This window comes from Medicago sativa, chromosome 6 (genome assembly GCF_051527215.1).
Source record: "Medicago sativa cultivar Bolivia chromosome 6, Bolivia_mono, whole genome shotgun sequence".
Taxonomy (NCBI): domain Eukaryota; kingdom Viridiplantae; phylum Streptophyta; class Magnoliopsida; order Fabales; family Fabaceae; genus Medicago; species Medicago sativa.
The window spans coordinates 38,582,957-38,597,385 of NC_140754.1; the positions used below are offsets into that span (position 1 = coordinate 38,582,957).

At 38.7% G+C, this 14,429-nt stretch overlaps 1 pseudogene; it reads left to right on the forward strand.

The window, feature by feature from the left end:
- The first annotated feature begins 402 nt into the window (after window positions 1-402).
- LOC146915006 (uncharacterized) lies at window positions 403-13,917 on the forward strand (annotated as a pseudogene).
- The last annotated feature ends 512 nt before the right edge of the window (window positions 13,918-14,429 follow it).

Sequence of the window (14,429 nt, forward strand, 5' to 3'; positions counted from 1 at the left end):
AATAATAATAATACACCAAATAATAAATATATCACTACACCAAATAACAAATATATTTCTACACCAAATAGCAAATATATTTCTACACCAAATAACATATATATTTCCACACAAAATAACGAATATATTTCTACACTAGATAACATATATATTTCCACACAAAATAACAAATATATTTCTACACCAAATAACATATATATTATACTAGTAAATACCAACATATAACATAACAAAATATCACTCATCAAAATAAATCGACTAAATTATAAAAAGACATCTAATCTCAATAAAATAATAAATAATAAAAGTAGGGCGTTACATCCAGGCTTCTTACAGTTGAAGCATCCCTTCTGATCTTCTTTCTTGGAGATCTTGTAGCCTCCTCTCTTACGTAGAAACTTCATGTTCTTCTTTGCCAGATACTCAAGTTTCTTGGAAAGCATAGCCATCTTCTCAGTAGGATCTTCATCAGAGTCTCCATCAGGTGACTCATCTTCAGATTCAATAACTTTAAGAGTTTTTGATGACTTCCCTTTAGATGGTAAAGCAATAGATTTACTCTTCTCAGTAGGCTCATGTCTGTTAAGACTAATCTCATGAACTTTGAGATAGCTGACAAGATCTTCAACACTTAAAGTGTTTAAATATTTAGCTTCCTCAATAGCAGTAACCTTTGGTCTCCATCTTGCAGGAAAACTTCTTAATATCTTGCTAACATGATCAGAAGCAACATAACTCTTCTTCAGTATTTGTAGTCCAGAGACTAAGGTTTGAAACCTTGAGTACATTTCCTCAATAGTTTCATCATCCTTCATCTTGAACAACTCATATTGATGAACAAGCATAAGAGCTTTTGCTTCTTTGACCTTCTTGTTGCTGATGACATCCTGTCATTACGTAATATTTCATGTATTTTTATCACGAAATGGAGTTCACAAGGAGACTTATGCAGCAAAAAGAGCAGAAAAACTGAAGGAAATGCGAAGAGTAAAACGTGTCACGATTTCTTCAAAACGTGACACGATTTGGCAAGTCAGATGCAGTGATTCAACATTCAGTAAAACGTGTCATGATTGGTCAAACGTGACACGATTTGGTGAAACCCTAATTCAGTTTCTTGCTCAACAAGGTGAAAAAGTGTCACGATTCACTTAAAACGTGACACGATTTGGGCGATATTCTGTGCCAATTTAAGCTGAAGTCTATTCCAAAACCAGGGTTACGAATTGAAGAGAGCAAAGTGCGATTCTGAGACTATAAGACGGCCAAGAAGGACGATTTCTTCATCCTTTCATCACTTTATGTATGTTTTAATTCCTCTAATGATTATGTTATTTGTAAACACCATTATGAGTAGCTAAATCCATTAGAGGTTAGGTTTGAGATGATTCTTTGTAACCCTAATTGATACATGATGCTTTGAAACTCTATTTATTGTGAATGATTATTTAGTCTTTATTCAATTCAATTGTTCTTAATGCTTTTTATATCCTGGTCAAATATAAACATGATTTAGTGGGAACGAATGACTACTGACCATAGCTTTCGACTTAGACCTAATTGAATTGTTCTAATAAACATGGTTAGTCTAGGAATGGATAATCGTTTGTTAGTGATATTAGGTTAACGTGCTTAAACCTTCGAGGATTATTAGACCACCTAAGGAATTAGGGGCTGTAGTTTGAGAGGAGGGTCCTAAATCAAGGGATTGATTAGGACTATTTTGTTAACTATCGTGTGACTAGGAAATCATTCATAAGAACAGGTGCAGCATACCAATTAGGGGAACATAGATGATTCGAAAGACCTAAACTCATCTCTCTCTTATTCTTAAAAACCAATTTTTTTTTCAGCAATTACTTTTATGCAATCAAACCAATCTACTGCCTAGTGGCAAAACAAAACAACTTTTATACATCCTAAAGTACAACGTAGTTGAATTATTGAGATTAAAAACAGTCCTCGTAGGATCAATATTTTTACTACTTCGATAGTATTTGGTGCACTTGCCAAATCAGATGCCTTCATAGTTAGAACAAAGAGAAGCAAACATTGCTTTAGCAGTGGATTTGTCACTCATCTTCATATACTCTGTTTTAGGTATAACAGTGACAAGTGCTCCTCTGATAATATGATGCTTCTTGTAAAGTTTCTTCAGAGCAGGAGTATGTTTCTTTCTGTCAACAACAGCTCCTTCTTCATCAAGGACCAAGTTGCCAACACCATCTTCAAGTATGTCCCATAGTTCTTCATCTAAACCCATGACATAGATGTAGAAGTTGGTTTTCCACCAAGAAAATTCTTCAGGATCTCCATTGAACTTAGGAATCTTTCCAAAGTTAGATTTCTTGTCACCACAATCATAGGGAACAACATTGTTGTTCGAAGATCCAGCATTGGAAGAATCACCAGACATTTTTTTCTCAGATCTTTTTCTATTACACTGTTAAGTGTTAAAACAACATACCAAGGCTCTAGATACCAATTGAAGGTGAGAAAAACACAAGAAGGGGGGTTGAATTGTGTTAGCTTTTTCTTCATTTTCTCCTAAGCTGAAACACACTGACCAGAAGCAAATATAAACTGCTTCTGATGTGATGTTCAGAACTAACTTGCAGCGGATAAAAATAGAGAGAGAAAAAAGAAAGACACAAAGCAATTATACAGGTTCCTTCCACAAACCGGAAGTAGTCCTGTCCCCATTTCACTTCCAAGGAGAGTTCACTATAATGTAATATCTGATTAGATTCTCACCGTTAAAACTAGCAAAAGACTTCAAACTACTCAAGCACAACTACAAAAGAATTCCTATGCTCAAGAACACAATCAAGAGACTTCTAATGCTCAAACACAACTACAAGAGACTTCTAATCAAACAGAATTACAAAGAAAAATGTTTGAGGTGGAACACTTGATATACAATTAGTGGTTTTCACAATACATATCAGATACAAACTCTTAAGACTCTAGAATTTCTAAGATATGAACTTTGAAACAGAAATTCTAAGTGAACTTTGAATGCAGAACAATTTCAGCAGAGTTTTGACACTTTGTAAATTGTTGTTGAGTCCTTGTTAAGCATTACCAATCTTTGAGTCTTCGCTCCTTTATATAGAGGTGTGAAAGGGACGTTGTGAAATTGCTAGCACATCAAAACGAGTCTTTTGAAGCATTGATGAATCACCAATGATCTTTTGCCTGAAATGGTAGTTGTCCAATTAAGGATCAATTTCAAATCCATTCCCATTGTGAACGAACATCGTTGCAGCAGAGCTATTTTTCTTGTCTTGTAGCAGTGACAAAACAGAGTAGTGGAGGTAGTGGTCGTACACTTCGTACAATTGCACTTTGTCAACGCTTTTTGAAGATAAGCATTTAACGCCTTCAGATACTCTCAAATTGACCGTTGCTTTACATTTCTAGTCTTCTGCAATGCTTAGACGAGTTTAAATCCATTGAACAACCCTTGAAACTTTAAGTCTTGCATCTCCTGATGAAATTCAGCTTCTGGTGATCTTCAGCTTCTGATGAACTTGCTTCTGAAGACGTGATCACTTAAGGAGCACTTTGTCTTCGGGAGCACTTTTGACTTCAGGAGCACTTCTCTTCAGACGCTTTAAGCTTCCTTTTTGTTGATTTCTTAGCTTTCTTTTGTTCATCCAAAACCTATTTAAGATGTAAAATTTTGTCTATGGTCCTGTACACTTGAACAAATATTAGCTTATCCAATCGACAATTTTTAATACCTTGTTATCATCAAAAGTCTCAAAGGTTCATTGTTAAACACATTTTGTTCCTACAGTTTTTGGCCTAGTTTATCTTTGGCTTTGGCTTATTGGACACCATCTTATAGGGCTTCTAAACGGTCAAACAAATATATTCAATTTTCAATTAATAATGATGATACCATGTTGCAACACATATTATCATGGCAATGGAATGGTATTTGGAAGCTTAAACTCCCCCTGAAGGTCAAGAATTTTCTTTGGCTTGTTTTAACAGATACTTACCAACCCGTGCTAGACTCAATGTATGAGTTCGTGAAGAATGGAATGCATTTTTTATATTGTAGTAAGAGCATGTGATGTTGGCAGTGTGCACTACAAGAATTTTGCTTATTGTTGACGAAATTAAACCCTCAATAAAGCATAAAATCCCTTAGTAACACATATTAGTGGCGGATTTGGTGACGAAATAAATTCCCTCAGTAATACTGGCGTCAGTAATGTTACTGGAGGGATTTTCCCTCAGTAATGGAAAGCAGTACTGACATATCATTACTGAAGGATTATTCCCTCAGTAATTACTCGCGGAACAATTCGCCAGCAATTACTGTCAAAATAATCCGCGAGTAATCCATGTGAGATTCATCACAAATATGATTATTTATTATTTTATTTTTTGTGATCTATTTTTTTATTATCATTTTTGTTGTGATCTATTTATTTATGTTATAGCCTAATTTTGGACCTAAAAATACTTGCTCAAAATGTTTTTTCATCTCTGATATGTGTCTATTACTATTGAGAGATTGCCAATTTGATGTTGTTTACCCTGATATTTTACTATGTTTTAGCTGCATGTTTTACTGTCTTTGTTTTGAAAAATTTTCAATTGTGACTTTGTCTATGTTTTCTTGCATTTTAAACCATCCAAAGGGTCTTTCTTGGGTTCCAAGTTATTTGAAGATTGTCTCTGATCAGTTGCATATTTCTCTGCATTTTATTTCAATGTTATTTGCAAAATTCATGGAAAAGGGCATTTTAGTCATTTCCTGCATTCAAACTCTTTTTAATCCCTAAAAATTGTCTCTGAGTCTTTTCAAATTGCTTGTATAAACTCTTGCTTTAATTGCCAGTTAAAAACCGTTTTAAAAGTTGCATTTGAGTCATTTTGAGTCATTTTAGTCCCTAGGGGTATTTTGGTCATTTCACACAAAAATTTGACAGAGGGAGGTTACTTTGAAGTACCTCATTTATGTAGTTGGTTCATTTTAGCCCTTTTTGTGTTTTTTATTGGTTTCACTTTACGTTGTTTTCAATTTACATTTTTTACCCAATTTTATTTTTAATTGCATTTTAGTCCTTAAAGTCTTATTATTTGCATTTTAGTCCCTTTTTTTTCATTTTAGTCCTTCAAGTGGTTAAAGTTGCATTTTTAGTCCTTTGACAGTTTTACATTTTAGTCCTCAAAATGTTTGTAATTTTGTTTTAAGTCCTTTTTCTATTATTGCACTTTGGTCCTTCAATTTTCAATAATTGCAGAAAGGTCCCTAAGTCCCAAAACAGTCCAATGCCGAGTTAGTTACAGTCCAGTACAGGTGTCACAAATTCATTGGCTCTCAAGCACACATGGCAGCCTATATAAAGGCCACATCATCACAATCACAAAAAGAGATTCTATTCACAACACGCCACATCACAAACACCATTCCACAATTCTCTCTCCAGAATCAAAGATCAAAATCATAACCGCTTTCAGAAATCATCAAGAACATTCATCAAACCCTAATTTTCCAGAATGAAAGATTCAACTAAATTCTTAAGAATTAACAAGAGTTCTCAGTGATTCATTGCTGAATCTTCATCATCGAACTTGTTTTCTTCGCAATTCTGGTGCAAATTCATCACCAACGGTGATAAACTCAAGCACGATCACGAAGGGATTGAGTTTGAGAAGAAGAAGAATCGAAGCAAGTTTTGAACCAGTGAAGAAGAAGAAGAAGAGAAGAACACCGATTTATTTTCGGTTCAAACTTACCAGAAAGCTCACGTGGATCTTTTGTTCGAATCTCCAATTAAAACCAGGTAACTTCACAAAAACTTCTTCGCATTCATTGCAAAAGCTCATCGAAGATTTACGAACACAAATAAACGGTGAATCGAAGCAGATTAACAAGTTCTAAGACTTGTTCTTTCGAAGAACTCTGAAAAGATTGAAAAGATTTGAAAACCGAACCCTAAAATGTAGATCTACGAAGATTCACCGTTTATTTTGTGAAACTAAGTTCATATTCGTAATCAGCATGAAAAATAGAGCAAGTTAGGGTTTAGATCCATGTAGATCGAAGTTGTTTAGGTCTCGCCGGAATCTGGAATTCACGGCGGTGACGATGAAGATTCCGATGAATCTTCATCTTCTCCAGCCGTTTCATTCCAGAAACTGGCGGTGGAAGATGATCGGAGAAGAAGAGAGGTTGCAGAGCTTCTCTCACTAGGAGAGAAGTTAGAGAGAGAAAGAAGAAGGGAAAATGAAGAAAACGTTGGAGTAAGGCTTATATAAGCCTCTAGGCTGCGTTTCCACCGTTAGATCTAGGGTTAGGAGGAACTGGATCAATCCAACGCCCCTGATGCGTTTGGATAATCCAGATCCATACAGGATCTTGGGCCTGGGCCTCTGTTTGACTGGATTTCGTTTTCTTGCTATGTTTGTGCTATTCTCACATTGTTTCTTGCTGTTTGCACCACTGTTTGCCTAAAAACTTTGATAAAAATTCATAAAAAATTTGTTCAATATTTTCTTGTTATTTTCAATGAATTTTGATGTGTTTTACATATTAATCTTGATGGAAATACATGAAAATAACTTGTTCTTTGTTAATTCAATTCTTTTTTCATTTTTTGTTAAAAATCTTGTTAAAAACTTCTAAAAATTTTGTGAACTTTCTTGCAACTATTTTTGACACTTGAAACTTGTTTCTCATGATATTTTGGTATGTTCAAAATTGATAAAAATATATGTGGAATTTTCTTGTGATTTTGTGTTACTTTTTGTTAGTTTTTTTTGTGAAGTTTTTGCATGTTCTTGATCCTAAAATCTTGCTATGATATATTAATCCTTGATATATAAATTTACAATTTTGCATGCCTCTGATTTGGTGCTATTCTCTACTGTTTTGAGGTTTGATTTGTTAGTTTCTTGATTTACAAGTCATGTAAATAATTGATTGTGAAAATAAAGTGCCAAATGTGTCTAAAAGTGTGGCTGCAATAAAATCTTTGGAAAAGTGCTATGATGAGAGAATTATAGGTCATGGGCATATTGAGAAGTTATGGTAAATTTTTGGTGTATTTTGACACTTTGTTCTTGTTGATTTTACCACTTTTGTTTAACATTTTCTTGGCTTATTTCTTTACCCTGTTATATCTTGTGCTACTAACCCTCTCATTTCATGTTTCATACATTCCATGAGCATATTTCATTCTTTAGCTTTAGTTTTATTTCTTGCACTTTAATTTTATTGCCAAGACTTAGCATATAAAAACTTAGGGATTTTTGTACTTTACCTTATGCTTTTAATTCCTTGCAAGACCATAGAATGTAAATTAGGGCATATGTAAAGGACAATGGACTCTAATGATGTACACTGACACAAGCACCGACACATGCACACACATCACATGGATACTCTAGATGTATGTTTAGGGAATGTATGCTTTAGATGTATGCTTAGGAGTCACGATACTTAGAAAATTCTCTTTTCCAAAAACATGAACAACTTCACTCAAATAATTTTCCAAAGAAACCTTGGGATCAAAATCCCATTGAATTTCCCCTTTATTTTCTTAAACAAAAACCTTAATGAACTTTAATCATACTTAGACTTTTTTTTGCAAAATAACTAATTCCACCTCACATTTTCCAAATCTTATGTCCTTGAAACCTCACTCTCTCATTCTTCAAAATTCCATTTTCAAAATTAAAATCAACCAACAAAAACAAAAACATTTTTTTGGAAGAGAACTACATGGAGTTTGATCCCTTAAAAGGGTATGTAGGCAAGAAGTCAAAACTTCTCCAAGTCCAATAAAATAAAAATTCAAACACCTTCTTCTCCCTCCAATTCTTGACTTAGCAAACCCTTAGGTGTAAATAACATTTTTCAAATAGCATTTAAAAATAGAGCGCGCGCGTAGAAAATAAAGACGGTTCCTATAGGATACTATAGTCGTTATGGGTGCCTAACACCTTCCCGTAGCGAAAACAACTCCCGGACCTCGATTCTCAAGGGTTTTTCTTATTTTTCCCTTCCCAAGAAAAAAGGAGATATCAAAGGTTAAAAAGGTTCAAACTTAATCAATGTTTGACAACCGAAAAACCAAGATAAAACAGCTGGCGACTTCACTGGGGAGATTCGAGAGTTACGCCTAGTCTTTATTTCCACGCTTGCGCTCTTGTTTTTACTTGCTTCTTTTTGCTTTCTTATGTGAATAAATGTTTAAATTCTTACAAACGTGTGGGGGTGAGAATATCAAAGTCCTACACCCGGGCTGAGTGAACTTAGGATTTAGGGGGGATATAATCGACAATTCATTCCGAGGGTTGCCTCGTGTATTGGATTATGCGATCAATCCCACATAGCTGAGGCATTTTGGGGGTGATGTTGTCGGCGCGTGTTGTCGCGTTTAGGCACTTTGCTTCCAATTGTTCTATGACGCTATGGACCGTAGATAACCGAACCCATCCATGGCCATTTTCTAGGATGTAGTGCGGAGGCTAAACCGAGTGTTGTCTCGAGTTCTAGTCGTCACACGATACTACACTCAAGTTAGACCTTCTTACGGATAATCATGGAGCGAGTGTTTGTCTCGTGGCACCATGATATACGTCGGAGAGGTTGCAACTTGGGAACTTTTTTAGAACCCGGTTACTATTATCCAAAGCCCTAGTTTCACCGGACACCGTGTCCACCCATGACTCCTTGACTTTGAAATTCAACCCACCATGTTTTCTCCGTACTTGAAGGTGAACATACATACATGCATACATGCATAAACCTTTTTCCATGCATTTATCGAAGGGCTTAAGACAAAATTGAATTTGTAAACATTGTAGGAATGGGGAAGACTAAGTCCTACAAGTTCAAGGAAACAGATTTGGCTAGTTTGAGAGATTTGGCACTCAAGGTCAAGGATCCTACCGGTTTCCGACATCGTTACGGGGACTTACTTACTCTTCTCCGGACTAATGTGGATGAGAAGCTTGTGCACACTCTAGTGCAGTTTTATGATCGGGACTATCGGTGCTTCACTTTTCCCGACTTTTAGTTGGTACCCACACTCGAGGCTTATTCTTGCTTGAAGGATCTATCTATTGCCAAGGGGACACCTTTCACGGGTCTTAAACATCCTCCTATTCCTTTGGTTATTGCCCGTGATCTCTATCTCAAGACCTCCAATGTCTCCAAGAATCTTGTCACTAAGGCTCACATCCGAGGGTTCACTTCGAAGTATCTACTTGAAAAAGCCAATCTCAAAACTACTTTTCAGGACACTCTTGAGGCTATTCTTGCACTACTCATCTATGGGCTTATCCTTTTTCCGAACCTTGATGACTTCGTGGATATGAATGCTATTATGATCTTCCATTCCAAAAATCCGGTTCCTACTTTGCTGGCTGACACATACCATGCTATTCACGTTCGATCTGGCAAGGGTCGTGAATACATTCTTTGTTGTGTACCTCTCCTCTATATGTGGTTTATTTCGCACCTTCCGAAGTCTTTCCATGATAATCCAGAGAATTGGACTATTTCACAGAGGATCATGGCTCTCACCCCTAATGAAGTCGTTTGGCTCACTCCCGCTTCTAGAGTCAAGGAAATCATCTTCGGTGGTGGAAAGTTTCTTAATGTACCTCTCCTTGGTACCCGAGGTGGAATCAACTATAACCCGGAGCTTGCCTTGCGACAATTTGGTTTCCCAATGAAAGAGAAGCCCATCTATCTTGCTACATCTCCTTACTTCTTCCATTACTCCAACGCTCCCACGGGGATAAGAGACGATTTCATAGAGGCTTGGTCAAAGCTTCGGAAGAAAGAGGTGAAGCATATGGGTGTGAGGTCCGGTATTGCTCATGAGGCCTATACTCAATGTGTGTTAAACCAAGCTGAGAAGATTGGCATGCCTTACCCCGCCATGAGATATATGTCTGCATCTATTCCAACCATGCCTTTGCCTCTACTACCGCCTACTCAGGAGATGTATCAGGAGCATCTAGCTATGGAAAGCCGAGAGAAGCATCAATGGAAGACTAGATACTATGAGGCTGAGAATTTGATCATGACTTTGGATGGAAAAGATGAGCAGAAGACTCACGAGGTTTTGACACTGAAGAAAGAGTTGGCAAAGGCTAGAAAAGAAATTGAAGAAAAGGATAAGTTGCTTATGAGGGATTCCAAGAGGGCTAGGAGTGCCCGTGACTTCTATGCCCGATACTGCAGCTATGAGTCTGAGTCTGAGTCTGAGGATGATCCTTCCACTTCCTATGCTTGAGGATTACTGTTTCCTGTTATTGTTTACGGTTGTTATTGTTGTTTTACATTTCAAAGTTTATCCCTTGGCTTAGTATTTCAAAGGGAATTATCTTGTAAGACCTTGTGATGTTTGATTGTTTCGTCTGGTTATGACGTTTCAATTGTTTAGTAATGTTTACAAATTTCTAATTTGTCTAAAACCCTTCGATAACACAAAAAAGAGTCTTTTTTGAATACGCATTTACACATCTCATGCATCATGTGCATTCATTGGTCACAAAAAACTTCCCTCGTGCTCATTGCCTCCTGGTTTCTTCCGCCGCAGTCTGAAAGGTGGCTCGTGCACGCAAGGTTCACCAACCAGCTAGAGTTCATCAGACAAGATTGTACAAGAGAAGAAACATGCTAACTTTGAAGAAGAAAATGCTTTGCTCCGCGCTTAACTGGCTGCTATGAAAGAAGACTTGGCTAAGGCTCATGACACTATGTCTACTCTGATGGCTGCGCAAGAACAACCAGCCATATCCGTCCCAGTTACTACCGAAATGATTCCATCCATCCCACTATCCACTGTGGCTTCTGATGCTCGGTTTGTTATGCCCAATGGGCGCCCCTATGGACTCTCAGCTTTCTATTCTCCCAATACTGCGGCTGGTATTTCTGGTTTTGGCAATCAAGGACAGACTCCTGTAACAACTGTTGCTTCTACATCTACCGCCATGCCTCAAGTGACTACTGTTGTTACCGATCCAGTTGTGCACACTGTGCAACAGGTAATCGATGTTGACACTCCGCGTGGACAAAACCCTATAATGGAGGATATGGGAGAACAATTAAGAGAGCTAGCTGGAGAACTCCGCGAGGTCAAAGCTAGCCGTGGGAACGATGTTTCTGCTAAGGCTCGTGATCTATGCCTGGTATCCCGATTTGAGGTTCCTAAGAAGTTCAAGGTGCCAGATTTTGACAAATACAATGGATCTTCTTGTCCACATAGCCATGTCATTCGGTAAGTCCGGAAGATGGCCAACTAAGCAGATAATGATGCGCTGATGATCCACTGCTTCCAGGATAGCTTGATGGAAGATGCGGCAGACTGGTACATTGGTTTGAGCAAAGACAATATCCATACTTTTGAAGAACTCGCTGCTGCTTTTGAAAATCATTATGAGTTTAACACTCGCTTGAAGCCGAATAGGGATTCTCTTAAGTCTTTGTCTCAAAAGTCAGATGAAACTTTCCGTGAATATGCTCAGAGATGGAGAGGGGCAGCTGCCCGTGTTTCTCCTCGACTCGATGAGGAAGAACTGACACAGACATTTCTGAAGACTTTGAAGAAGGAATATGTTGAAAGAATGATAGTCTCTGCACCAAATAATTTCTCCGACATGGTTACTATGGGAACTCGTCTAGAGGAGGCTGTCAGAGAGGGCATCATTGTTCTTGAAAAAGGTGAGTCCTCAGCTAGCGCGCCAAAGAAGTATGGTAATGGCCACCATAAGAAGAAAGAATCCGAAGTAGGAATGGTGTCCGGTAACCAGTCTACAGCTGCTCTCGCTCCTATTAATGCTGCTCAGTTATCTCTGCCCTACCAATATATGTAGTACTCTCAGCATCCTTTCTTCCCACCATTCTACCAGCAATATCCTCTACCACCGGGTCAACCACCAGTGCCCGTTAATGCCATTGCTCAGCAGGTGCAACAACAGCCTCCTGCTCAACAGCAACAGCAGCAACAGCAGGGTCCTCGGCCCAGGACTTATTTTCCACCAATACCAATGCGGTATACTGATCTGCTCCCAACTCTACTTGCTAAAGGACATTGCGTCACCAGACCAGGCAAGCCTCCGCCCACGCCATTGCCTCCCAGGTTCCGACAGGATCTCACATGTGAATTCCATCAGGGCGCTCAAGGCCACGATGAAGAAGGTTGCTATGCTATGAAGTATGTTGTGAAGGATCTGATAGACAGAGGACGGTTGACTTTTGAAAATAGTGTCCCACATGTTCATGACAATCCACTTCCAAACCATGCGGCCGTTAACATGATCGAGGCTTTCGAAGGAGTTCGTGTTCCTCAAGAGGATCCCACTTTGGATGTCCGTAATGTTGCTACTCCTTTGGTGCCACTACATGTCAAACTTTGCCAAGCTTCCTTGTTTAATCACGATCATGCTTCTTGTTCAGAATGTCTCCAAAATCCTATGGGTTATTGTATGGTGCAAGGTGATATACAAAGCCTAATGGATAGCAAACACCTGATTGCCAGTGATGTTTGTGTGGTTGTGCCAGTATTTCATGATTCTCCTGCTGGGAGTGTGCCTCAGACAAGGAATGTTGAACCCTTATTGATCAGACTACCTGGCCCGGTATCTTATGCCTCCACTAAGGCAATCCCTTACAAGTATGATGCAACTATGATTGAGAATGGGGTAGAGGTGCCTCTGGTATCCCCAGCTGCGGTTAGTAACATTGCTGAAGAAACTACAACTCTGAGAAGTGGAATGGTTCGTCCACCCTTGTTCCAGAAGAAGGTTGTTACACCTGCTGCCACAGTAACTCCACCGGTTGCTCCTCCTGTTGACAAGAATGCCAGCCCATTGGTCCAATCCATTGAAGAGTCTAATCTGGACGAAATTTTGAGGCTCATTAAAAAGAGCGATTATAAGATTGTAGACCAGCTGCTGCAGACTCCGTCAAAAATATCCATCTTGTCTTTGCTCCTGAGCTCAGAAGCTCACAGGAAAGTGTTGATGAAAGTGCTGAAATAGGCCTATGTTGATCATGAAGTCTCCGTGGATCAGTTCGATGGAATAGTGGGTAACATTACTACTTGTAATAACTTGGGGTTTGGTGACGATGAACTCCCCGAAGCAGGGAAACACCACAACTTAGCTTTGCATATCTCAGTGCACTGTAAGTCTGACATGATATCCAACGTGTTGGTGGACACTGGATCGTCCTTAAATGTAATGCCTAAGTCAACACTGAGACAGTTGAGTCATCATGGAATTTCCCTAAGGGGAAGCAGTTATTTGGTTAAGGCTTTTGACGGATCTCGTAAGGATGTTCTTGGAGAAGTAGATTTGCCAATCACCATTGGACCGGAGACATTCCAGGTCACTTTCCAAATCATGGACATCAACGCCTCTTACAGTTGCCTCCTCGGAAGACCGTGGATTCACGATGCTGGGGCAGTAACTTACACTCTGCATCAAAAACTCAAGTTTATAAGGAATGGTAAGCTTGTCACTGTGCATGGTGAAGAAGCGTATCTGGTTAGCCAAGTGTCATCTTTCTCTTGTGTTGAAGCAGGGTCTGCTGAAGGAACGTCATTTCAAGGCTTGACTGTTGAAGGTGCGGAACCCCGGAGAGCTAGTGCTAGTATGACTTCATTGAAAGACGCCCAGAAAGCTGTTCAAGAAGGGCAAGCTGCTGGCTGGGGCAAAGTGATACAGATTTTGGAGAACAAGCGCAAAGAGGGCCTTGGGTTCTCCCCGACCTCAGGCGTTTCAACAGGAACTTTCTATAGTGCTGGGTTTATCAATGCTATTGCTGAAAATACTGCTGAAAGTAGTCATGTGCCTACATTTGTTGTACCAGGAGGCACTGTGAGAAATTGGGAGGCCATCGATGTTCCTTTAGTCATGCATGCTTCCATGTAATGTGTCTTGTTGCTCATGCTTTTCTTTGTTTTCAAAATAACAATCCTTTCGCTCTGCCCAAGGCGAAAGTGATGTCTTTGTAAGGGCATGTTTGTTTCGGCATTGCCGTTATCAATAAAAGTTGCCGTCTTTCCCACGACTCTTTGTTTTTTACTTTTAGTGCCTTTTTCTTGGAAATAATGGTAATGCCAGAAAAAACCAAAACATCTGTATTTTCTTATTAATTTCAAAAATCTGCATGAAAAACATTTTTCTAAAAACATTCCAATCATATTATGCAGATTGAACCATAATAAACCCGTTGAACACAGCGACCCTACGGTTCCTCCAAATTTTAAATTCTCTGTATATAAAGCCGAAGATGAGGAGGATGATGAAGAGATACCGTATGAGATCACTCGACTGCTTGAGCAAGAAAGAAGAGCCATTCAGCCTCACCAGGAAAAGATTGAGCTTATCAATCTGGGAACTGAAGAGAACAAGCGAGAGATCAAAATTGGTGCTGCACTTGA